This window comes from Gopherus evgoodei, chromosome 2 (assembly GCF_007399415.2).
Source record: "Gopherus evgoodei ecotype Sinaloan lineage chromosome 2, rGopEvg1_v1.p, whole genome shotgun sequence".
Taxonomy (NCBI): Eukaryota; Metazoa; Chordata; order Testudines; family Testudinidae; genus Gopherus; species Gopherus evgoodei.
The window spans coordinates 54,446,282-54,471,553 of NC_044323.1; positions in this window are offsets into that span (position 1 = coordinate 54,446,282).

Below are 25,272 nucleotides of genomic sequence, written 5' to 3' on the forward strand. Positions count from 1 at the left end.
GAGATCTGTGTCCCCATTGGGTCTGACATTGCACTGACCCTAACGAAGATCACACTCCACCACTGTACTGTGCACTGCACAGACCCTGACAGAGATCCTGCCCCCCACATTTTGCCAGTTGCTGCAGGGGCCCTAAACAAAATCAGGGATCCTGTAATGCTGGGAGTTGCAGAGTCCCCAACTGAGATCAGGCTTCCTGTTGTGCAGGGCTCTGCACAGACACTGACCAAGATCAGGGTCCCCATTGTGACAGGTGCAGAAAAGACACCAAGGGTATCTCTACCCTGCTGTTAAACCTCGCCCCCCCCCCCCCGCTGTCCCGTGCCAGCAGACTCGGGCTCACTGGGCTCAGGCGAAGGGGCTGTTTGGCTGCGGTGTGGATGTCTGGGCTCGGGCTGGAGCCAGGCTGTAGGACCCTGTGAGGTGGGATGGTGCCAGACCTTGGGCTGCGGCCCGGGCCGGAACATCGGCACCGCAATTGAGTGGCCCTGTAGCCTGAGCCGTGTGAGCCCGGGTCGGCGGGCACGGGCCAGCCGCTGGTGTCTGACTACAGTGTCGACATGCCCACAGGGACAGAGAGGCCTTGCCACAAAAGGCTCAAAGGCTAAATAGGCCAGTGGTGGGAGGCGACTCTCCATTTTACAGATGGGGAAACTGACCTTGGCACAAAAAGCGGGAATGTGCTAATAAAGTTCGCGGATGACACAAAGCTGGGGGGTATTGCTAACATGGAGAAGGACCGGGATATCATACAGGAAGATCTGGATGACCTTGTAAACTGGAATAATAATAATAGGATGAAATTTAATAGTGAAAAGTGCAAGGTCATGCACTTAGGGATTAATAATAAGAACTTTAGATTGGGGATGCATCAGTTGGAAGCAACAGAGGAGGAGAAGGACCTTGGGGTATTATAGACTCATAGACTCATAGGTCAGAAGGGACCAATCTGATCATCTAGTATTGGTAGATCACAGGATGACTATGAGGCACCAATGTGATATGGCCTTTAAAAAAGCTAATGCAGTTTTAGGATGCATCAGGCGAGATATTTCCAGCAAAGATAAGGAGGTGTTAGTACCGTTATATAAGGCGCTGGTGAGACCCCACCTGGAATACTGTGTGCAGTTCTGGTCTCCCATGTTTAAGAAGGATGAATTCAAACTGGAACAGGTTCAGAGACGGGCTACTAGGATGATCTGAGGAATGGAAAACCTGTCATATGAAAGGAGACTCAAAGAGCTTGGCTTGTTTAGTCTAGCCAAAAGAAGGCTGAGGGGGGAATATGCTTGCTCTTTATAAATATATCAGAGGGATTAATATTAGGGAGGAAGAGGAATTATTTAAGCTTAGCAGCAATGTAGAGACAAGAACGAATGGGTATAAACTGGACACTAGGAAGTTTAGACTTGAAATTAGACGAAGGTTTCTAACCATTAGAGGAGTGAAGTTCTGGAACAGCCTTCCAAGGGGAGTAGTGGAGGCAAAAGACATATCTGGCTTTAAGATTAAGCTTGATAAGTTTATGGAAGGGATGGTATGACGAGAGAGCCTAATTTTGGCAATTGATCTTTGATTATTGCCAGATAAGTATGCCCAGTGGTTGGTGATCGGATGTTGGATGGGATGGGATCTGAGTTACTGCAGAGAATTCTTTTCTGAGTGCTGGCTGGTGAGTCTTGCCCACATGCTCAGGGTTTAGCTGATCGCCATATTTGGGGTCGGGAGGGAATTTTCCTCCGGGGTAGATTGGCAGAGGCCCTGGAGGTTTTTTGCCTTCCCCTGCAGTGTGGGGCATGGGTCACTTGCTGGTGGATTCTCTGCAGCTTGAGGTCTTCAAACCACAATTTGAAGACTTCAATATCTCAGGCATAGGTTAGGGGGTTGTTATAGAAGTGGATGGGTAGGGTTCTGTGGTCTGCTTTGTGCAGGGGGTTGGACTAGATGATCACATTGGTCCGTTCTGACCCTAGAATCTATGAATCTATGAAGGAAACTACAATCTACCAACAGGGGTGTATATACCTGTGCAAAGTGGGTGTAAAACCCCACCCAATGAGAATGTAAGGTAAAGTGTGTCTAATGAGATGAAAGGCAGATGAGAATCTGTCCTTAACACTGTAATGGCCTATGAAGAAATTTAAGAAGCTGGGAATTGGAATAAAATAAGCCACATTGTGTTTTAATTTGGCTTCAGGAGTTTAAGAATGGGTCTTTTCCTGAAACTCAGAGACTGGCATTGACAGAAGAATGTATGTTTCAGCTAGAAAAGGATGAAGCTGTCTACACAAGCCCTGGCACATACCAAACGAAAATAACTTGTAATTCAATTCTGATATTTTTTCTTTCAGTTATTTTTGTTAATGAATGTTCTTGTTTAAAGTTCAGGACTCCTTGTGGACACTTGCTTTTGTCCACAAAAAGGTACATCACTCACCCAATAACCTTAGTATAGGAGAAATAGATGCAAGTTGGATCCTTAAAAGATGCTCTCCATATTCTGGTTCGCTAAACAAGAAGCAGATTTGAATTGGGGGACGTTTCTCCTTTTACGTTTGTGTTAATATTTTTGTACATCCAGCCAAGACAATTTGTTCTTGGCGTTTTTTCCCCCCGTTAACTTTGGGATGACTGCCATGCAATGCAACACTTCCATTTCCTGGAGGACACCAACAAAGAAACTCACAGATAGCGCCCATTCGATTGTAGGACCAACTCCTGCTTCCTTCTCTGCAATTACAGAGGGTCACAGATGCAGTCAAACTAGTGCATGCCATGGAGTGCTGCTTCATAGGGAGTCCTCAGCTTTCCACACTGTGACCAGGAAAGAAACAACAACAACAACGGGGCTTATGGAATCACTGCATGCATCCCCAGGCAGCTGCTCCCAATGTAAGAAATGAACAGGAGTAGAAGGGGCTATAGCAGAGTCATGGCTCGCCTTCACTGTTGTTCTGTGATTTGGGTGTGAAGAAGATTCCTTATCCCTCCTGCTAGGTCAAATATAAAGTAATAAAGATATTAATAGGGAAACTCTTAGGAAAGAAACACATTGCAAGTGATCAGTGACAAGAGTTAACATAAAAAAGCCATCAAGCTACAGCCACAAGAAAGCCCTCTGAAAATATTCTAGGTTTTTTAACAGATGAGCAAAAGTGTGTGTGGGGTGGGAGGGTGGGGGGGTTATAGGTGGCCAAAGAGAATGTAGTGATCTCCCTAGACTTTAGCAATGGATTTCATACAAACTAGTTTAGCAACTTTATAGGGAAATTGGAAAGCTCCTGTTTGGTTAAAGATTGGCCAAGTATAAACAGAGTAATTTTGAAGGGCACATCATCAGATGAGGGAGAGATGTGAGGTGGATTACCACAGGGATCAATATTGGGACCAGTATTATTTAGTAGTAATAAACATAAAATCAGCTTTATCATTCAGAACATTGTGTTCAGATTTGCAGATGAGACAGCAACCTAGAAGAGACTGCAGCACCCCCTCTGAACTACAGAGATCATGAAAGTAGTTCAGAGAAAGTGACAAAAATGAGGGAAAGGGTAAGCATTTCCATGGATCCCATCGCTGAATTGTCTGAGGGCCTTGTAAGCCTCAACATCCCTATGGCTTAAGGAAGTATCGTTATCCCCAGTGTACAGAGAGGGAAGTTGAGGGCTTGGCTACACTTGCAGTTGTGCAGCGCTTGGAGTTACAGCTGTCTTCATACAGCTGTGTAGGGAAAGCGCTGCAGTGTGGCCACACTGACAGCTACCAGTGCTGCAGTGTGGCCACATTCGCAGCATTTGCAGCGCTGTTGGGAGTGGTGCATTGTGGGCAGCTATCCCATAGAACACCTTGTCCCATTTTGGCGCCGTGGGTTGTGGGAAGGGGACGGAAGGGTGCGGGTCATTCCGCTTCCTGTCTCAATGCCCCATGGTGCATCGCTTCACATCCCAGCAGTCACTGTTTTTCCGTCCACATTTGGTGCCATTGTGAGTCTCCCAACGGTTTCTGTGCAGCGCAATTTCTGTGGGAAATGGAGCCTGAGCTGCTGAGGACTTTGCTGATGAGTGTCGCCAGCACATCACGGTTGGCAGTTGAGCTATTCCTTCAGCTCCAAAGTGACAGTGAGGAGTCCGACGATGATATCTATTCGCCTGATGCATATGACACTAAAGTGCTTTTGGCATTAATGGAAATGCTCAGCACTGTGGAACGCCGCTTTTGGGCTCGGGAAACAAGCACTGAGTGGTGCAATCACATCGTCATGGAAGTCTGGGATGACGAGCAGTGGCTGCAGAACTTTTGGATGAGAAAAGCCACTTTCATGGGACTGTGTGAGGAGCTTGCCCCCACCCTGCGGCACAAGGACACAAGATTGAGAGCTGCCCTGTCAGTGGAGAAGCGGGTGGCTATTGCAATCTGGAAGCTGGCAACTCCAGACAGCTACCGATCGGTCGCGAACCAGTTTGGAGTGGGAAAGTCGACCGTTGGAATCGTGTTGATGCAAGTTTGCAGGGCCATTAATCGCATCCTGCTAAGAAGAACCGTGACGCTGGAGAATGTGCAGGACATTCTGGATGGCTTTGAACAAATGGATTTCCCTAACTGTGGAGGGGCGATAGATGGGACGCATATTCCTATTCTGGCACCACCTCACCTAGCATCCGAGTACATTAATCGGAAGGGGTATTTCTCTATGGTTCTCCAGGTGCTTGTGGATCACGGTGGGCATTTCATTGACATTTACACAGGCTGGCCTGGAAAGGTACATGATGCACGCATCTTTAGGAACACTGGCCTGTTCAGGAAGCTGCAGGCCAGGACTTTTTTCCCAGACCGGAAGATCACAGTAGGGGACGTCAAAATGCCCATTGTGATCCTTGGAGACCCCGCTTATCCGTTAATGCCTTGGCTCATGAAACTGTATACAGGGAAACTTGACAGGAGCAAGGACCAGTTCAACTACAGGCTGAGCCGGTGCAGAATGACTGTGGAGTGTGCTTTTGGCCATTTAAAAGGGCACTGGCATTCTCTTTATGGGAAGCTAGACTTGGGGGAAAGCAGCATCCCTGCGGTTATATCCACGTGCTCTACCCTCCATAATATTTGTGAAGGGAAGGGTGAAACATTCAGTCAGGAATGGACCTCTGAGGTTCAACACCTGGAGGCTGAATTTGCACAGCCAGAGAACAGGGCTACTAGAGAGGCCCAGCACAGGGCTACAAGGATTAGGGATGCCTTGAGGGAGGAATTTGAGGCTGAAAGCCAACAGTAATATTTGGTGCCTTGCATGGGAGTGAAGTGCAGCGGTTACAATGATTTGCAGTGTCTTTTTTTTTTTTCCTGGACTATGGTATCTTACACTTTCTGCAATAAAGAAAACTGTTTTGAAAGCCACGAATTCATTTATTGAAAAGAAAATAACTAAAAGGGCAGGGGGGTGGGGTGGTGAACTGTACAGTCAGAGGTTTTAATATGTCCTGTTTGGAGTGCTGTGCAATGACTGCTGTACTTCAGGATGAAAATGCTGCATGGTGATGGGGGTTGAGTGCAGAGGGTAAGGGTCGCAGTTCTCAGGGCTGGTAGGTGAACATACAGGTGTTGGGGGCAGCTGCTGGTGGTAATAACCTGGATGCTGGAGAAGGGGGTTTTGAGCTGACATTGGGGCACAAGGGAAAGAGCTTTGGGACTGGGGGGGAGGGGCAGCACACTGTAGTGCTCTGCCTGCATGGCTATGAGTGACTGGATACAATCCGTTTGGCGCGCCAGGATGCTTATCAGCTGCTTCATGCTTTTCTTCTTAGCTACTGCCTTTCTCCTGCCTTCTCTTTCCCTCCAGCACTGCATTTTTTCCCTTAAGTCCTGGAGTTTTTTACTGTCTCTGGCAGACTGATTCATAACTGCTTTCACCATATCTTCTTTGCTTTTTCGTGGCTTCTTTCTCAGGTTTTGTAGCCTTTCAGCAGTCTCTGATCCAGCCAGTGAGGTATTCAAGGACACTGTTATTAGAAAGACAAAAATTGAAACATTTAACAGAGAGGCAGCATTGTGTATAATCACAGTGAAGGAGTTTACAGTCTTTGGGTATGGCTACATTTGGCATTTCAAAGCGCTGCCCTGGCAGCGCTGCGGGAGCGCTGCCGCAGCAGCGCTTTGAAGTGTGAATGTAGTCAGAGCGGCAGCACTTGGAGAGAGCTCTCCCAGCGCTGCATGTAAACCACATCCCTTACGGGTGTAGCGTGCAGCGCTGGGAGCCGTGCTCCCAGCGCTGCTGCCCTGATTACACTGACGCTTTACAGCGCTGTATCTTGCAGCGCTCAGGGGGGTGTTTTTTCACACCCCAGTTGCAGCACTGTAAAGTGTGAGTGTAGCCAAGGCCTCACTTTAGCATACTTTCCACATACCAACCAGAGCACAGAGATCACACAGCAGCGAAGAAATGGTGAGTAACGGGGAATGAGTGCAGGAATTAATTAATCCTGGAAGATATCTCGCTGCTGCGGGTCACCTGGGAAGGGGGGATTGATTGGGTCAGGGCTGTACTGGGGTTTCATTGCATTGGGAAAAGCAAACTGCTGCAGGGGGACCTACACTGAACACTCTCCCAACATTTTCCACAGGAGTTAATCCTGGAAGATATCTCGCTGCTGCGGGTCACCTGGGAAGAGCGGGAGGGTCTTCTACAGCAATGCGGATTCCGCCCTGACCCCGATGCAGCTTGCCTGTGTGCAGCAATGGTCCCCCCACCCCTCGATGCACAGTGGCGCTGACACGTTAGCCTGACTGGGACAAGGACCACAGTGGCTCTCCCTATAAACAAGCGCATTGCCCACGCTCTGGCAGAAACTTTGAAGAGATTACCGAGGCCGATTACCGCGACGTGATAGACCACATCAATGGGCTATTTCACATCTAGGCATGCATGCATACAGCCATAACCCCTCCTCCTCTCCCAAAACATTTCCATCCTGAAAATAAAAGCTGCTTACCGGGAACCCGCTCCTCTGCTTCTCCTTCACCAAGTTCCAGCTGCTGCGACTGGCTAGCTTCCTCCTGGCTTGAGAAGAGCTCCTGGCTGCATGCCTCCTGGGACTCCGGGGTGTCTCCCCCCACCCCAGTACCCTCACTCTCGGTTTCCTCCCCCCCTCCACTTTCCCCTCCTCTCCCCACTCTGAACTGTCCATCGTGGTCCTCGGACTGGCAGTGGGGTCACCCCCAAGTATCGCGTCCAGCTCCTTGTAAAAACGGCAGGTCGTGGGGGCAGCACCTGAGCGGCGGTTTCCCTCGCGGGCTTTGCAATAGGCACTCCGCAGCTCCTTTACTTTAACCCTGCACTGCACCGTGTCCCGGTCATGGCCCCTTTCCAACATGGCCCTTGAGATTTGCCCATAGGTATCATAATTCCTACAGCTGGAGCGCAGCTGTGACTGCACAGCTTCCTTACCCCAAACACTGATGAGGTCCATCAACTCGCCATTGCTCCATGCTGGGGCTTGTTTGCCGCATGGAGGCATGGTCACCTGGAAAGATTCACTGACTGATTGCACTCCACACCTGGCTGAGCAAAGAGGAAGGGATTTTTAAAATTCCTGGGGCATTTAAAGGGCGGGTCACCTGAGGCCAAGGCAGTAGAGTGCGAACTGATGAACAGAGTGGCGGAACAGGCATTCTGGGATACCCCCGAATACCCCGGAGGCCAATTACAGCGCTTTTGGTGGCCACTCTTAAGGAGCAGCACTGCATCCCCAGCGCTGCAATCCTTATACCCGAGGCAGAGCAGGAGTACAACCAGCGCTGCAGCCAGGGAGATGCAGCGCTGTATGTGCCTTCTGAGTGTGGACGGTGAGTAAGTTGCAGCGCTGGTGGTGGGTTTACAGCGCTGCAACTCTCCAGTGTAGTCAAGCCCTGAGACACAGGAAGAGGAAGACCAACACTTTCATTATTCCATGCGGCCCAAAGATAGCCAGTACAATCCATACTTAGGGAGCTGGATAAAAGTGACCTGACTTTCAAAGGTGCTGAGCACACAAAATAGCCAATGATGTCACTTTAGGCACCCAAGTTTAACTTTTTTTTGGTCTGGGCAATTCCTCAAACATTAGAGTGATCTATTGCGATGCTGGGAATGAGCCCAGATCACTTGCCTTCACCATAAGGCAAGATCACGCTTCCACTGCTGGATGCAGTGAAACCGAAATGACAATGGGTCAGTGTCTCCCACACTTCCTTAGATTTCCAAGCCATTATGTAGTCAGTGGAAAAATCTTATATCTCCTACTTGAAAAGAAAAGAAGACATTATTTTTAACAGCATATTTTATATTTAATGTTACCTGTCCATTTAATGGAAAAAAAAACAGGATTTATAATCCATGATAAGAAGTTAAAGAAGTTTAATGTACTGCTTAGACAAAAGTTGACCTCGCGAACATTTTTAGGACAAAATATTTCAGATGTAAAAATATAATGGAGGCACAGAGGTTATTTACAGCAGTTGAGAACTGCATAACCAGGAACTACAGTTCGAAACTATAAAAAAATAGGTTAGTCATTAGAAAACATTGATTAACAGCAGGGGCAATTAGAAAATGGAATGACCTGCCCAGGGAGATCATTGGGGTACCATCTCTAGGCTCATCTGATTCCACAGAAGGTAAAATACATAGTATACTCTTTAATATTATAGCTGCTTTAAATCAGAGTGAGTTAAAATTTAACATATAAGTTATCAGTCACAATGGATTTTTTTCTAATGTTATCATTTGGATAATTATGCTTAAATGTGGAGCAGCCAAACTTAGTTTTAGATTTGTTTTTACGACTAGCTCCAACTAAAAAACTGTTGGATTTTACTCTTAACTAACCTCTCCTCCCCCCTGCACCACCACCACTGCCTCTCTTCCTCTTTTCTTGCTAATTTCTAATCACATAATTTGATTGATGCCCCCACAGGGTCCAGTAGTGCAACCACCAGTGAATGTGAATAGCTTTATTCATGTGAGTAGTCCAATTAAGTTCAGTGGGACTACTCATGAAAATAGTTGCTCATATAAATGTTTGAAGGATCATTCCTTGAGTAATTAAACATAAAAATGTTATGAAAGCCACACTATCACAATGACACATGCACTTTAGACACTTTTTTATAACTCTTTTATAGGTTATGTTATTTCGTTACCATCAAAGATATAGACTAACAATAAAAAAATGACATTGAATCTGGTACACCCATAGAAATAGCCCATGGATGTCAATGAACAAATCTCGCACTCGTATAAAGTGACTTCTCAACATCCATTGAAGATGCCAATTGCAGTGTTTCATACACTTCCACTGATATTACAATGGATTAGTGTCTCCTGCACTTCCTTTGACATCTGAGCCATTAGGATGACAATGGAAAAGTCTTATACATATTCTCCTCCTGGGGGGAAAAACCCAAAGGACATTATTTTTAAGATCTTATATAATATTTAAATATTACTGGCATGCCTAAATGGCAACAAGCCATGAAATTTAGTGTGGCCACTTGTCTTATATTTTTCACTTAGTCTGCTGTACTGTGGTACAGAACATTAGTACCGTTTGGGTGTGTTTTGGGGGGAGAGGTTGCCTGAAGAGTACAAACAAGTGAATTTCCACATCCTATAACACTAGGACATGGATTGTGATTTGGGCTACATGCTCACATAGAAAAAAAGTAAGAATCCTCCACTAGTTTGAGTTCCCAGACATTGAGGCTGAACCTGCTGTACACCTCCTTACTTCCTCCACCCACCCAGAGCAGGTGGGCAGAACCATGGCGTTATTCTCTGCTCCTACAACATAGCATGTCACACACCTGAACCAGTGTAAACCAGCAGCGAATTGCTACCTCCCCTTCTCACACCCTGGAGCAAAAGGGAAGCAGTGAGGGAATTGTGCTTCTGAAGCTCAATGTCTTCCAGTGCCTCAAGGCACAATCTAGGCATAAGTGATTCTACATATTTTAAGTGCTGCGGTACTTAGCCTTGAAAGAGTGAGCTAAGAATGCTGTGGCAGATTGAACTCTCAATCTCCTTGCTTTTGTTGGTTTAACTGTGACCTTTAATTTCATTTTAATGTAGGATTTTGGTAGTTAAAGGCAGTATGCTAATAGAGAGCTGCACGGAGATCTTTCACCACTGCAAACCTTCAGATATAGTCCTTATACTTCAGATGCTAATAGTCCTGCCTGTCTCTGAATATCCAGGAGCCTTAAGCACTTTGAGGTGATAACATACATGGAGACGGAGGTAGGACTGAAACTTGAACCATGGTATAGATCTGTCTGCTTCCTACCTTATTGTTAGTTTTTCGCGTCTCTGTTCTCTACTCATCAGGCTGTATCTCACTAGACTCTTACTTTCTTTAGATTGATGGAGACCATGAAAGCCCAAAACCACTACAATGGCAGGAAATGCAAAGTGTGGTCACTTTCTGCAACCTATTATAAAACAAAATAGCTTACCATCCTTTGTGTAACATGAGGTTTCAGTTATTGATTCGGAGTATGCATCACTATACCATCAAATACTTTAATGTACTGTGACCTTTCAAAAAAAAAAAAGACAAATATGGCCTTGTTCTCCCTTTATTTCCTATAAAGAATTATCAACCCAGACATGAACTTTTCTTTACCTCATGCAGACTTTACCTTCCTGTGGTAAAGGCTGCAAAAGGATATGTCTAGTGAGTTCATCAGGCCATATCTTGATTATTCTATTGAAATCTAGGCATGTTATTCTACACTCACATCATATCCTTTATGATCAAGATACCTGTGGGTAACACTGTGGAGGTCAAGAAATACTTCTAATCTCAGACATATTTCACTGGGCAGCCTCTGTTGTTCCATAGAACAATTCACCTCATCCTGGTCCATGACAAGGCTCCTAGGCGTTATGCTAATACAAATAATAATTAATAAATAATAACAAGAAGAACATGCTATTGACCTATAATAATTCACGGTGATGAACAGAGAAGATAAAGTCTTTCATTTGTCTCTTATACATCAGGTTCAAGATGACACACACAAAAACACCTTCAGTTAACATTCTAAAATCATTTGTTCACTAACTCCTTTCTCCTCCCTCTCACTACCAAAGAGGCCCTCACACTTCTTGATGAATAAGTCTCTGAAGATTAACTCTTCCCCTTAATCTTCCTCTGCTTTGTCATCTTTGATGCTTATATCATGATCAGCATGCTATCCAAGGAGAACAAGACAAAATTCCCTTTGGGAGCTGTCCTAAGACTAATGGAAGAATGGTCTTGTACAGGTGGTCTTGCACTGGAGATCTGGGTACAATTTTTTCCTCAGCACCTAGTGCAGGGATCGGCAACCTCTGGCATGTGGCTCGCCAGGGTAAGCACCCTGGTGGGCCGGGCTGGTTTGTTTACCTGCCACATCCACAGGTTTGGCCAATCGTGGATCCCACTGGCAGCAGTTCGCTGCTCCAGGCCAGTGGGGGCAGTGGGAAATGGCAGCCAGCACATCCCTTCGCCAGCGCTACTTCCCTGGAGCGGTGAACCATGGCCAGTGGGAGCCACAATTGGTCGAACCTGCAGGTAAACAAACCAGGCCGGACCAGCAGGGGCTTTCCCTGGCAAGCTGCATGCCAAAGGTTGCCGACTCTGACCTAGTGTGTCCTTAGTATGCTCATTTATTTACCTACCGGTAGTTCAGTTCCCGACCTGCAAAATGAGGATAGCACTTTCCTATCTTATCATTTGAATTGTTAAAATCCACTAATGACTGTCTTTCCCATTGCCACCAAAAATGCTGAACATTTTGTAATGCTCCTGATATCTGCTGGACAAGAACCCTGCTCGTTTATAAGAGCAAAATTATTATAAACGGATCATTCACTGCATTGAGCTCAGTTATGCAACTTATGGTACATAAAGTTTTATCTTGGCTGCAGTGCCTTTCCATACCCAAAATAGTAGTTTACTCCAGTTCCACGTGATTTCTGTGGAGCAGACTTTGAGGATAGATATTTTGATGCTGATTTTCCAGGAAAAACATAGATGTGCTCTAAGCAATGTCTCATTTGATGTATAGAAGGAGAATAAATAAGGTGTCAGTTTTGCATTCGGCAGCCAAATCAACTTACTGTGAATCAAAATAAACCCAACACCATCTATGCAGGTATATACTCTCACTCTCTCTCTCTCTCTCTCTCTCTCTCTCTCTCTCTCTCTCTCTCACACACACACACACACACACACACACACACACACACAAATTAGTTAGTGGTTGAAGCCTGACCCTGAGCTATAGTAGTAGTCAAAAATCAGAAATTCCCTTTCTTCATCAAGAGCCTCCTAACAACATGTGGGGTTGGATTTATTTTTACTATCCTGCTTCCATTCAACTCTACAGAGAATATGGAAATCCACTCACTGGATCACACTGCAGAAGAATTTAGCCTTGTTTTGCTTCCATGGCTATAAAAAGGGAAGATGGTTTTATGGCTAAGCACAAGATGAGACACACCTTACCTGTCTGTGCCTTAGGTTCATTATCTGTAGAAAGGGGATAATAATATTTACCTAGGTGTGTGTTGCAAGGTTTATTTCATTAATGTTTGTAAAGCACTTGGACATCTTCAGACAAAAGACTCTCTCTCTCTCACACACACACACACGTATGATAAGCAGGCACTTTAGAAGTGACTAAGATAGATGTAAGTGCAAAATATTTTTAGTATTGGGAGTAAAGAAATGGGGGATATTTTTTGTCCAGTATGAGTCAAAGAGAATTAAGGACACATTTAAATTGTTTCAAGAACTTTTACTTAATAGTTCAAAGTGGTATGTGGGATTTTAGCATTAGGACCTCCAATGAGTGCCATGTGGCTAAAAGCTGCTGCATGATGCTCAATGAATCACTTGACTAAAATCGCCACAGAATTCTTTCAGAAAGGTTCTCTTTAGTTTTTAGATTTTGCTGTTGTCTCTACCACTAACCCATAACTTATCAAGATGTTCGTTGCAGTCTTACCTAATATTGACCTCATGCCTGAGGTTTTATTGATTAGCAATGTTTATTCACTGAAAAGTATGGAGATGAAGCAATAGTTCCCTGCAAGTTCTGTTCCTGTCTCTGACAGCAGTCAAATGTACCTATGTATTTTGGGGAAATAGTCAAGCTTTATTCCCTCCCCCCCCCTTTCCTAACAGATAAAAGCTGCTTTGGAAGCATTTATTTTGTATTTTTCATATTGGGTTTACCATTATCACCCACTTGGTTTATGGGGCAACTACAAATGCACATCTCCTGAGTTTCTTAATTTCAATTGCACACCTAATTCTCCACACACAATGATAAAACACTGTCCTGTGCACTATGCATCAGTGTCTGCATTCAGACATACAATGCATATAAACCTTAAGTGTAGATTTCTAGCCTATTAATCTCTTTCTTTTCATATAAAATACACAGGTTAAAAAGATCAATACTGTGCCATATGTAAAGGACTAGCCGAAAATAAAACAAGATCCTTGTAATTATAATGAAGATATAAAAGTTACTGAGCAGCAGTTCCAAAAAGTTGTTTTCACTTGGATAGCAATACATGCTATGGTCGTTGTTTTCTAAGCAGAGGGCATGTGACCTTTCCAGTGAATAGAGTTTACTAAATTGCTTCCTGTTTTGGATCTGTGGAACCACAGGGCGTGCGTCCTCAATCAAGCTGTGTGGGTTGAATGTGGACAAAGTGGATGCTTCAAAAGCTGCTGGTACTAGAGGAAACATGATTTTTAGCTGAGTAGGGGTTGAAAGATCAAAGATCATGACATACAGACAAAATAATAGTACAAGTAATAATTCTCCTGCTTCAAAAGTCACAAACCCGAGAAGAACAGAAGATGTTTTGATTCATCTCCTGTATTGTGGTTAGAAGTTTTATAGTGGGAAATGTTTCTCCTTAAACTAACTATACTTACACAGGGAGGCAAAAAACATGCTAATCTGTTACTGAATCTATAGAATTGAAAACAAACTCCCTAGCATGAACAATGGAATAAGCTGTAAATGCACGAGTAGTGAAGTTTAAAGACACAGGGAAAACATATTAAGTAATTATGAAACTGAAGTTTCACATATTAAATAAATTCTCCTGGGGGTTTGTGCCTCTCTGTGTGTTTTGATGGATGTCATGTGAACCATTAAATGATAACCATCAAAACATATGGAGAGTTCATAAAAACAGAAAGTTGAATTGTAGGTCACAGTCTGCATGTAAGTGAATGAAATGTTTTCTTTTAAGGCACATCCTTTTGTTGTTAGCAGATAGGCTCTTTTTGACCACAGCCCAATTTTCTGTATAGGAGTTCCAGTGCTGAATGACACCCAACTCTACAAAAATATTGGTAACATCACTGAGTGTTAAAGACCAACAGACACACATGCAAAGTTGCATTTAGATCATTCAGAATATCTTAGTTAAATATTCTGACACATTATAAGGACAGACATTTGCAATGGAAGGTAGAAGTTTGTGTACTGCTAAGTGGAAATATTTAGGCAGGTATTTAGTTTCCATGTGTTAAGCAATTGCCTCTAGCAATGGGGATAGCAAGCAAAAGTATCACATTACATGAATATAACTACTTAGTTGTTCTTGACTTGTTCACTTACAAATTCATTTTCTCAGTTTATGTTGATAGATTAGCAAGGTCCACAAAGTTCTCAGTCACTGAGGACAACTACTTCACAGAAGAAAATGATTCATTTCATTGTTCATCAGGTAAGAAAGCATCCTTTTGCCCAATTTTCCAGGTTTTTTAATTTGCTATATTAAAACCCTCACACATCTATTAAATTCTTTTCTGCTAAGATTAACAGAGGCACTGAAGTGCTTGTTATCATTTGGATATGGATGGCTAATGTGTGGCCAACGCTAAGAAACTGAACTGCTTTTGACACAATGCTTCTAGGATCTCCTGCTTGGGTGGTGCACATTCCACCTCCCCCAATCATGGATTGTGCCTTAAAGGCAAAACCGAGCTCAAAGTTTCTTGAACACAACTCTTGGGCTGGATGCTTGTAGAATAAGAAATAATTAATGTCTCTTCTCTAGACAAGGCATAGCATTTACTTTAAAATAGTGAGACTCATTTGCTTGGGAGTTATATGCTAAAATGATAACATTAATGGCCAACATTTTCAAAAATGCTGAGCACCCTTAATTCCCCTTGAATTGACCGAACTCATGGTAGCCCTGATGGGAATTTCCTCCTTGAAATTCTCTAGCATGGATATTCAAAGTGGCATAGTCAGTCGTTTAAAGGACACTTCCAGTCCCATCAGCTAGTACATATGTTGGGTCTAAACTTTTGGTGAACTTTGGAGCCAAAACACACCCAGACTGGCCGTCTCTGCATAATCCTTTCTGAACCCTTTATCGAACAAAGCACTGACCTGCAAACTACTCATGACACCCCCTTTATCAAGTAGCCATTAGCCTTTATCTCTATGCATTACTTGTTAAACTTGCTTTTCCTGTACATACACACTTCTGCTCAGAGAATCAACAAGGATAAACTCATGTTCATCTTTCTGCCCTGAGGAACCCTATTCCTGTTGGCAGGATTCCTGAAGCAGAGGAAGGTCTTTGCAGTGCGGCTGTTCCTCATCACTGAATTCATCCAAGTAGGCCTAATGCAACTTCCATTAAAGCCAATGGGAGTTTTTCCACTGACTTCAGTAACAGCTGGGTTAGGCCTTTAGCCCTTAATATGCCAGAGGCATTTGTCGTGCATTGCATATTTAGAGCGTGTTGCCTGTATTATGCTACTCAGTGTAAGGTGGCACAATCTGTCCCTAAATGAGAAAGCTATTTTGATCATGTGACAAAGTTCCTCCTCTACCTCGGTGGGTCCTGCGCTTATTGGAGGATTTGCTCGCCTCAAGATTCACCCTGTGGGTCAGGAAACAGCCCAGAGACCTTCCCCTCTGGTAGAAGCCACAGTCTAGGTCAATTCCTCCTTTGTTTGATCAGGAGTTGGGAGGTTTGGGGGGAACCTGGGCCTGCCCTCTACTCCAGGTTCCAGCCCAGGGCCCTGTGGACTGCAGCTGTCTAGCGTGCCTCCTGGTACAGTCGCACAACAGCTACAACTCCCTGGCCTACTTTCCCATGGCCTCCTCCCAACACCTTCTTTGTCCTCACCACCGGACCTTCCTCCTGGTGTCTGATAACACTTGTACTCCTTAGTCCTCCAATGGTATGCCTACTCACTCTTAGCTTCTTGCACACCTTTTGCTCCCAGTTCCTCGCATGCACTTCCTCTCCTCTGGCTCCCTCTGGCCTGACTGGAGTAAGCCCTTTTATAGCATCGGAGGGACCTTAATTAGAGTCAGGTGCTTAACAGCCTCACCTGATTCTTAGCAGGTTAATTGGAGTCAGGTCTTCTCATTAGCCTGGAGTAGCCCCTGCTCTGGTCACTCAGGGAACAGAAACCTGCTTATTCAGTGGCCAGTATATCTCCCTTCTACTACTCTACTGTTTCCAACTGGCCTGGGTCTATCACAGTAGGTAGTAAAATCCTTTGTCTTTTTGACCTGTTACATTTTGACTGTACGCTATGTATAATTGTTCTCATCATGAGTAAGAGTGGCCCTAAGAGGTGAGACCACATTTGAAGTGTCATTATACTCTGAAAAGTAACCCTGTAACATTGCCATCATGGTGTCTGTCAGGTCTGGTCTACACTGAAAAGTTACATAGGCATAGCTATGTCTCTCGGGGGTATGAAAAATCCACGCCCTTTAGAGATGTAGTTAAGCCAATCTAACCCTCGGTGTAGACAGTGCTAGGTCAATGGAAGAATTCTTCCATCAATTTAGCTACTGCCTCACAGGAAGGTGGATTACCTACAGCAACATGAGTATTCCTCCTGTCATTGGAGTAAGCATCTATACTGAAGTGCTCTAGTGATGCAGCTGTAGTATTTTAGGGTAGACATAGCCTCAGTAACTTCCAGGTCAAGCTTACCTATTTAGGGCTTGTCTACACTACTGTGCCAGGTCAATCTAAGATATGCAACTTCAGCTACGTGAATAGTTTAGCTGAAGTCGATGTTCTTAGATCTCTTACTGTGATGGCTTCACTGTGGTAAGTCAACAGCTGACGCTCTCCCGTCGACTCCACTTGCGCTTCTCGTTCTGGTGGAGTACTGGAGTCGACGGGAGAGCGCTCAGTGACCAATTTATCGTGCTAAATCGACCCTTGCTGGATCGATCGCTGCCCGCCGATCCAGTGGGTAGTGTAGACAAGCCCTTAGACTATAAAGATATGGCACACTGTAAACTCAACTGAGGATGTGACAATCAAGCTATGTCCTGTTCAATTCACACCTCATCATCAGTAAAAAGATGTAATAATCAGATTTGGTTAACACTTTATTGGTATGTGACCAAGAAAAGAATTCAGCTCACTCTGTCCTGTGTTGACTATGCAGCACAAGCTGGAGTTAAAAAAAGTATTATTCGGGCAGGTCTTCACTACAAGGTGCAGTTGTGAAGGCGCGCTAAGCTGACAGGAAAGAGATCTCTTAATAACTCCATCTCCATAAGAGGTGGGAGCTAGGTCAGCAGGAGAAGCTCTCCCGCTAAAATAGTGCTGGCTATATAGGGGTGGTGGTGGTGAAGGTTGGTATAACTACGTAACTGAGGGGTGTGGATTTTTCACACCCCTGAGTGACATAATTATACTGAAGTAAGTGTGTAGTGTAGACCTGCCCTTTGTCAGTAAGTGGATATGTCCGAGCTTACAAGGAGCAGATCTGTTGAGTTAGAAGTTACTTTCATGTTTACGAAGTTATAGTTTAGAAGCTCAAGTTTGCAGTGAGTACAAATGAGGTTGCAGTCTTTCAAAGTAGAGGTCTTAGAGTTACTGGGATGGCTCTGGAAATTTGGTTCTGGAAATTTGTGTATCACCAATGCCACCAAAGAATGTAAATCTTTTGTAATGTTTTAATTAAATCAAAAACACAATAATCAGAATGGTTTTCCATGCTTATTTTAACCAAAAATACTTTGGGTTTTAGCTCTTCACCTACTTAAAAGTTACTATAAACTAAGCAAAACTGGACTGGTCCATACACTATGCCATTTGAAGATGAAATGAAACCATCATGAAGAGAGAAAGAAGACTTGAAGGAACACTATTTGGCAGCCAATCAGAATTGCCAGTTAAATATCCCTTAATTTGCCAACAGAGTAAAAATCATTAGAGTTGGGAGCTGTGATGAGCTCCCCAGTTTAGGAATTATAGAAGGACAAATAGACAGGCAGATTGCAAAGGGAACTGAGGAAACTCTTAAGAAGATGGGAAGTAAAAAGTTGTGCCCTGATTTGATTTAAGGTACGTAAGAGTTGAATCTTCCATGAAACTTTAGACTGAAATTGTATGTGTCAACTATGGTGGTTTATGATATCAAGACCTGATGCATTTCAAGGGAAAACATCTTGATCTGGAATTTTGTAAAATACTGTGAACTTTGTAAATTATTAAAGTTCATATTCAAGGTGCATCATTCCCTGTGGACATTTGCTTTTCATTAAGAAAGGACGTGCTTTCTGCCAGAAGATTCTTGAACCTAGTAGAAACATTTGACTGAAAATGAAGAGTAAAGAGTATTTTATTGAATAATAAAGAGCTTCCAAAGATAGTGTAGTGTGAATTACTTTGTTCTTTACAACAACAGGCATGTATTTAATGCAAAGAGTGAAGGTCAATCTTACATATTAATGTCAACTATTATCTACAGCTGCATATGTAATAGAACATAGAAGAAAAGTAAAACTGAGCTGCCAGTTACAGGATTCTTTAATTAGGGATAGAATAGATTGCAGAATAATAAGGGATCAAGTTAGAGCTTGATTGTTAAGAAAAATGCAAACAACATGGAATTCTCAGAACATCAGAAATTACTGATCTTTTTGATTAAACTGCTAAATGAGTTAAGGACAGATGTCAGATTAGTTCAAGCCAGATCACCTGCCATGACGAAAATATATGAAAAGGTATTGGTGACATGTAAATCTACTTATAAATATAATAGAGTAAAATACATTAGTTTACAACTCAGCTCAAAGTCACCACCAGCTCAAAGGCACATTTGACAGCCTCATTGGCAGTCACAAAATAGAGGCCAAAGACTGAACTGTTCTTCTACCCTTAAAAGTGGTCTCAGAATGGAGTCACAATAGTGGGTAGCATGAAGATTGCCATGCTTGTTGCCTATGCTGTAACAAACTACTCGGGGGATTAATAGAGGACTTGATTTTCTAGGGCTGTCAAGATGGCACCTTTCACAAGCACTACATTCATGTACACAAAAATAAAGCAAACACTCCGCACCACTTAAATTTGTGTTAGATCTCCAGTACAAATGTTCATTTTACTGAGTCAGGTCAATGCTCCTAGTGAGATCAGAAGTACACGGTGTTCAAAATTAAGATACAGATGAGTGAAAATGTATTTTTCCCCAACGTATAATAAGTGTTGGAAGGAAAAGTTTGAGAAAGAATGGAGATCAGATTTGGAAACTGAAAATTCAATAACAGATGTTATATTAGATTGAGGGAGGTATTGTAAGTAACAAATTGTCCAAAGCACTGATTGGTTAAAAATAAGACCCCAGAAGAAATCTCAAGTAAACTAATTTTTCACTCAAAACATAGCATAAGGCGAATCAAAAACTCCATTCTGTTGGGGTGTGTTAGTAACTGCCACATAATAGAGACTATCTGTGTCTATTATCACAGACATACTGTGACAGTAGCAGTCACTGCTGTTCCTACACGGTCTGTGTTCATACACGCACATACTGAGCCAGCCGTATGACAAGAACAGCAACGCCTAGCACAGTCTGTCACTTTCCTTGAGCCCTCTCATAACTGTGTACCTGTACATCAGGCCAATGCTATGGACTCCTCACAACTGCCTCCCTACCCTCAACCTTCAACTACTGCAATCCACCTCCCAACTGCCTATCTGACATAGGACTGCCTTATATACACTGTCTTTCTGGCCACCTCATTTGGCCCTACTCTGATTATGACTCCAGCTACAGGAGGAAGAGAAATGACTGTTTGCCTGATATGCACCCCTGCTAGCAAGTGGGCAGGGAAAGGCCTAATGGGCAGAGAATGGAAGGAGCTCTGGCTCTAGCTCCCCTACTCCCTGACCAGAGCAGCTGGCCAGATGCACATCAAGCATAAGGTGACCAGGTGTCCCGCTGTTAAAGGGACAGTCCCGTTTTTTGGGACTTTTTCTTATATAGGCGCTTATTACCCCCCACCCCCTGTCCCATTTTTTCACAGTTGCTCTCTGGTCACCCTAATCAAGCATAAACTGCTCCACAAAAGGGTGAAGTTATTCCTCCTCCAGAGCATGGAAGAATAGGAAGGAAATTATGACTCTGGTACAAAGCTCGGGTTTTAGTTTGTTCTGGGGGACATCCAGCTAGCTATGTGCTGCCCCTTACCCAAGGCACATTGTAAAGTTATGATATAGAAGTGACAGATTGAGAAAAAAATGTCCTGAGAAGAATCCAAACCAATAGAATCATCAGTCCTATCACTTTCAGGATTCCACCTAACTAGTTCTGAATACAGTCCCTTTGTAGGGTTTAACCAGATGCATATGGGGTAGTATGTAGGCTGGCGAGATAGCAGCTGGCATGGACTTTGGCTCTCTAGAAATGACTGAAGAAAACTGTTCAATTTTAAAGCAGAAGCAAGAGTGAATCATATCATAAACAAACTCATTAACACATTTCTTAAAGGCTGGTCAGAGAAAAAAAATCTGCAGCTGATTCTGAAACAAAGGCATACTGAACAGAGATGAAATAAGCAGTTGATTATTGCTGAAAATAAATGTGTTCCTATTTCCTTAGGTGCTAATGGCTGAATGACAAAACACAGTTTCCAAATGTGGTACCTGTAATTTAAACGTGTGAAGGAAAAAGAAAAAAAAACACTTTAGATCAATATCCTGGCCTAGAAAGTCCACAGCAAGAGTTTATTTTTTGTTGGAGAAGAGCAACGACCCAATAATTAATACCTTTTACATTTATATAGACACATCATTCAAACTTTGGAATTTTCAACTTTTAAATAATCATGCTCATTCGCAATATGAAACATTTTGCATGTGGTGTACTATCTGAGAATTTATCAGGCAATCGTTTTCACAATGTCAGCAATAACACAATAATTTATAAAGAAGCTATTACTTTAAATGCAGTACATGTTAATCCAGATGAAAGAAAATGTCTGAGTGAAACATGTAAACTACAAAGACTAGGTTAAAATAATTTATAAATGACAAGGATTCATAACTGGCTTTCCTGGATGTGAAAGCCACTCTGCCAAAGGACTCAATTCTCCATATGAAGCTGTACCACACACATTTCTACCATAAAAAATCATATTTGTTAATGTTAGGACCAGCAGGTTGACAGGTGGGATATAAATTTGAAAGCCTTTCAACACAAACAAACGCAGTCCTGTACAAAAATTGCTGAGCACCACTTTTACAGGGAGAGGTTATGAGAACAGTGGAGATGATAACACATGGAACTCATTTGCAGTGATTAAGTAGCTCAAAGAAATTTGTTTTATCACAGTGAAATTCAGTTCCATGAACATCTGAAAACACGAGTGAAATACATTAAAAAAAACCTTAGATTTATTTTTGGAGCTACAAGGAAGTGGAGCTCAAGACTGACAGCCTGAAAGTGATGAAAATGTGATAGTTAATCTCGAAGTTTTATTTCCAGATGTTAGAGAACGGAATGCTTCCAGATAGCATTACAGAGAAGCACCTATTAAAATATGGCGAAATGTAGTTTAATAGTAGGTTCTTACTCTTCTGAAGTCTGGATGCATCTTTGCTTCAGTTTTCCTTTTGCTGTTCAGTCTGCCTCTTGCTGGAGGTTTACTTGGTACAGTTTGAGTATTTGGACTTCAACCAGATAAAAAATCCTCCCCTTCCCAGAAGCTTTTCCATTGACCCTCCTGAGCTGCTTCCCTCTCTCATTAAAGTGTCCCCTCTCCAAGGCTTGCTTCATCCCTGGTCTCAATAGTCTAAGAAAGAAATTATGCAGTTCTGCTTTTCCCAGCATTCCTTGCTGCCCTAGCTCCAATTCCAGTCTGATATCAGGAATATGGAGCCAGTACACCCTATTCAGAGATCAAAGGGATATCTACATTCAGGGAGTAACATGAAATTAGCCTGATGATAAATATATTTTTCCAAACAGCTACTTCCCTTGGGCCCAAAAAGCTCCAGGACCTCCGCCTCATTTAATTAATGCAAGTTCAATGTGACTAATAAGCTCTTCACCATCCATTATCTTATCTTTCACAAATCACCTAACCTGGTCTGCATCACAAAAACCAGATCTATCATTAAAGAACTTGTGTTAGCTCATTTCATCTCACTGAGATACTGTGTTCATCACATGCCCAGACCTAAGGAGGCCAAAATTGGAGGCAGAATAAGTATTCTGTTTTTGCTTGAGCTCAAATGCAGAGAAAGCTCACTCAAATCAAAGTCCTCTGAGAGTCCTTTCAATCTAGAAGACCAGAGAAGAGATTAACTTGGATAGCATTTTGCTAACCTCTGAACCTCTAGACACCAAAGCTTCCTAGAGGAGCTAATACAGAGACACTGTCTGTCTGATGATGAAGTTCATTAGATTCATTGTTGTGGCTGACTTTAATATCCAGATGTATGCCAGCTACTCACCTCACACAAATAAGAAAGCAAATAATAATAAAAAAAGATAAATGAATTCAGTAATTTCTTTGTAAGTACTCAAAAGGCAATCAGCTATTACAGTGATAGGAGCCATTGAATTATATAAATTCATAGAGTAGCAAAAAGCAGCTAAACATATTCTCAACTTTAAGCAGGTTATCAGTCTCATTGTCTTCAACGGAAATGTTCACCCGCTTACAATTTTAGCATGTGTTCAGGTTTTTTTGTTGGTTGGATTAGGGTCATAAATAGTATCATTTACGTAACTACAAATTTCACAAAGCTTAGAGAGGGGGAATTTGGTGTTTTTGTTTTCTCTTCTCTCTAATTTTTCAGATAAAAAAATGCAGACAAGATTTATAACTATATTAAGACAGCCTTAAAACTTACAGGAGTGCAGTTTTCCACTCACAGCAGACAATTTCCAGGACTATTTCCAGAGCTCAAAAATGTATAGAAAAGATCATCCATAAGGTCCATGTATTTTGTGGCTCATCAATTTAATCTTATTCTTGATGAGCCTTGCAAATTCAACTCTCACCCTCAAACTGTTGTCATTCTTTCCAATGTTAATTGAGAAACTCCGCCTTTGTACTACCCCAAGAGATCACATGGGCTTCTATGGACAGCAATGGTTAGGATGAAAGCTGTGAGCAACTGAATAGTTAAGTGAAACACAGAGGAAGGTGAGCTTGCCATCAGTTTCTCAGTGATCCAGCTGTGAACTGTCTCATATTATTTTCTAAGATTTACTCAGAAGCATTTATCTGATTTTCACCATGATGATGAAAAGCAATTTTCAGCAGATCAAAAATGATCTCAGCACATAAAACAGACATTCGTCCATAAGAGTTATGAAATACAATACATAGTACCCTACAGATGCTGCAGTATCATGCCTACTAACACACTAAGTTTTATTGACAGGACAAAGTTTATAGTTAATTAGCTGTGGAAGCAGCTGGAGTTCCAAGTGAAAGGAAATAAAACCAAACGATAACAGATAGGTTCAGTGAAGATCAGCGTGAACTGCAAATATTAATACATGAAACTGAAAATGGCTGTGAACTCTCTTAGAGAGAGGACTCTTTTGAAAGATCAGAGGCACTGAAAAATGTTAAGGGCAAATATCTCGAACAAAAGGAAAAAATAAGAATCAAGATGGTGACAATTTTATTGCCGTAAAACAAACAAAATATGAATTAGCAATAGGTATTTTTTCTACTCTGCCCTAACTTAAATACAGTGTGAACAGACACTTGTGAGAGTCACTGACTCCACACCACAGTTCTAGGGATGATCTACTAAGAGCCTGAACTGAAATGAGGCCAATGAGCAATGAAAGTAGGTAATTTATCTCGGCAGGCTTAGAGGACACCCATGTCATTTAAATTCTTCAGTCCCTCACAGCTTTCCCCCTAAAAATTGCATCTACAAAAACGTTTGGGATCTCATGGGATAGTACAAAAGAAATATTTCTCAATTACATTGAGAAGATGAGCACTTGGGTAAAATTACTTAGCCAGCTTTAAAAAAAAATCTCAGAGTTTATTTATTTATTTATTTTGCCAGCCTTACAGGCCATGTCACAGTGGAGAAAGAAGTGTCCCAAATTCCATATCCAAACAGTTACAAACGGCTTCATCTGTCACTTGCTTTGACTATTGGCATTGCCACAGCAAAAAGAAGCCTTCCTGCCATGAGATGAGTAAGGAATTGGGGCCAATTGAGTATGCCAGCAGACTTTCTCTCTCACACACGCCTTCATATTGAGTGGGACGTGGTTGCCAAATCAAATTCAGAAGAAACTGTGGATTTGAATGTTAGAAGAGGAAAAAAAACAAAAACCCACCACCATTTAAGCTGCCTGCAGTTCTAACCTCTTTTCAAACTCTGAGCATTACGTTCAGGTATTTTTTGTAGTGTATTTTCTCTATATTAAAAAAAAAATATGCATAGCTTTGCTTTCCTTACCGATGAAGTTAATAACAATATTGTAAGGATGAACTGAAGGGGAGAATAATTGGATTTAAAGGTTAGTCAAACGGTCACTTCAGCAACATTACTGACTCTGAAGTTCTACTTTATTGAGCTCGTTCTTGTTACACTTAAGCCCATAATAATAGGTACCTATATACCACTTTATCTTTATAAACCTTTACAGATTTAACATTGCTGCCATGTAGGGTGACCAGATGTCCCATTTTATAGGGACAATCCCAATATTTGGGACTTTTTCTTAGATGGGTGACTATTACCCCCCACCCTCTGTCCCAATTTTTCACACTTGCTATCTGGTCACCCTACTGCCATGTGTTGTTGCCAGCAAAAAGGGCCAGGTTCCATTACCAAGCAGTTCCTTCTGAAAATGTAACGAATGCCACCAGAGTTGCTACCCAGAAACTGGGAAAACTAAATACCCTTCTGGATATTCCCTTGATAGGCAATACTTCCCAACGCACAAGCAATGAGTCTGA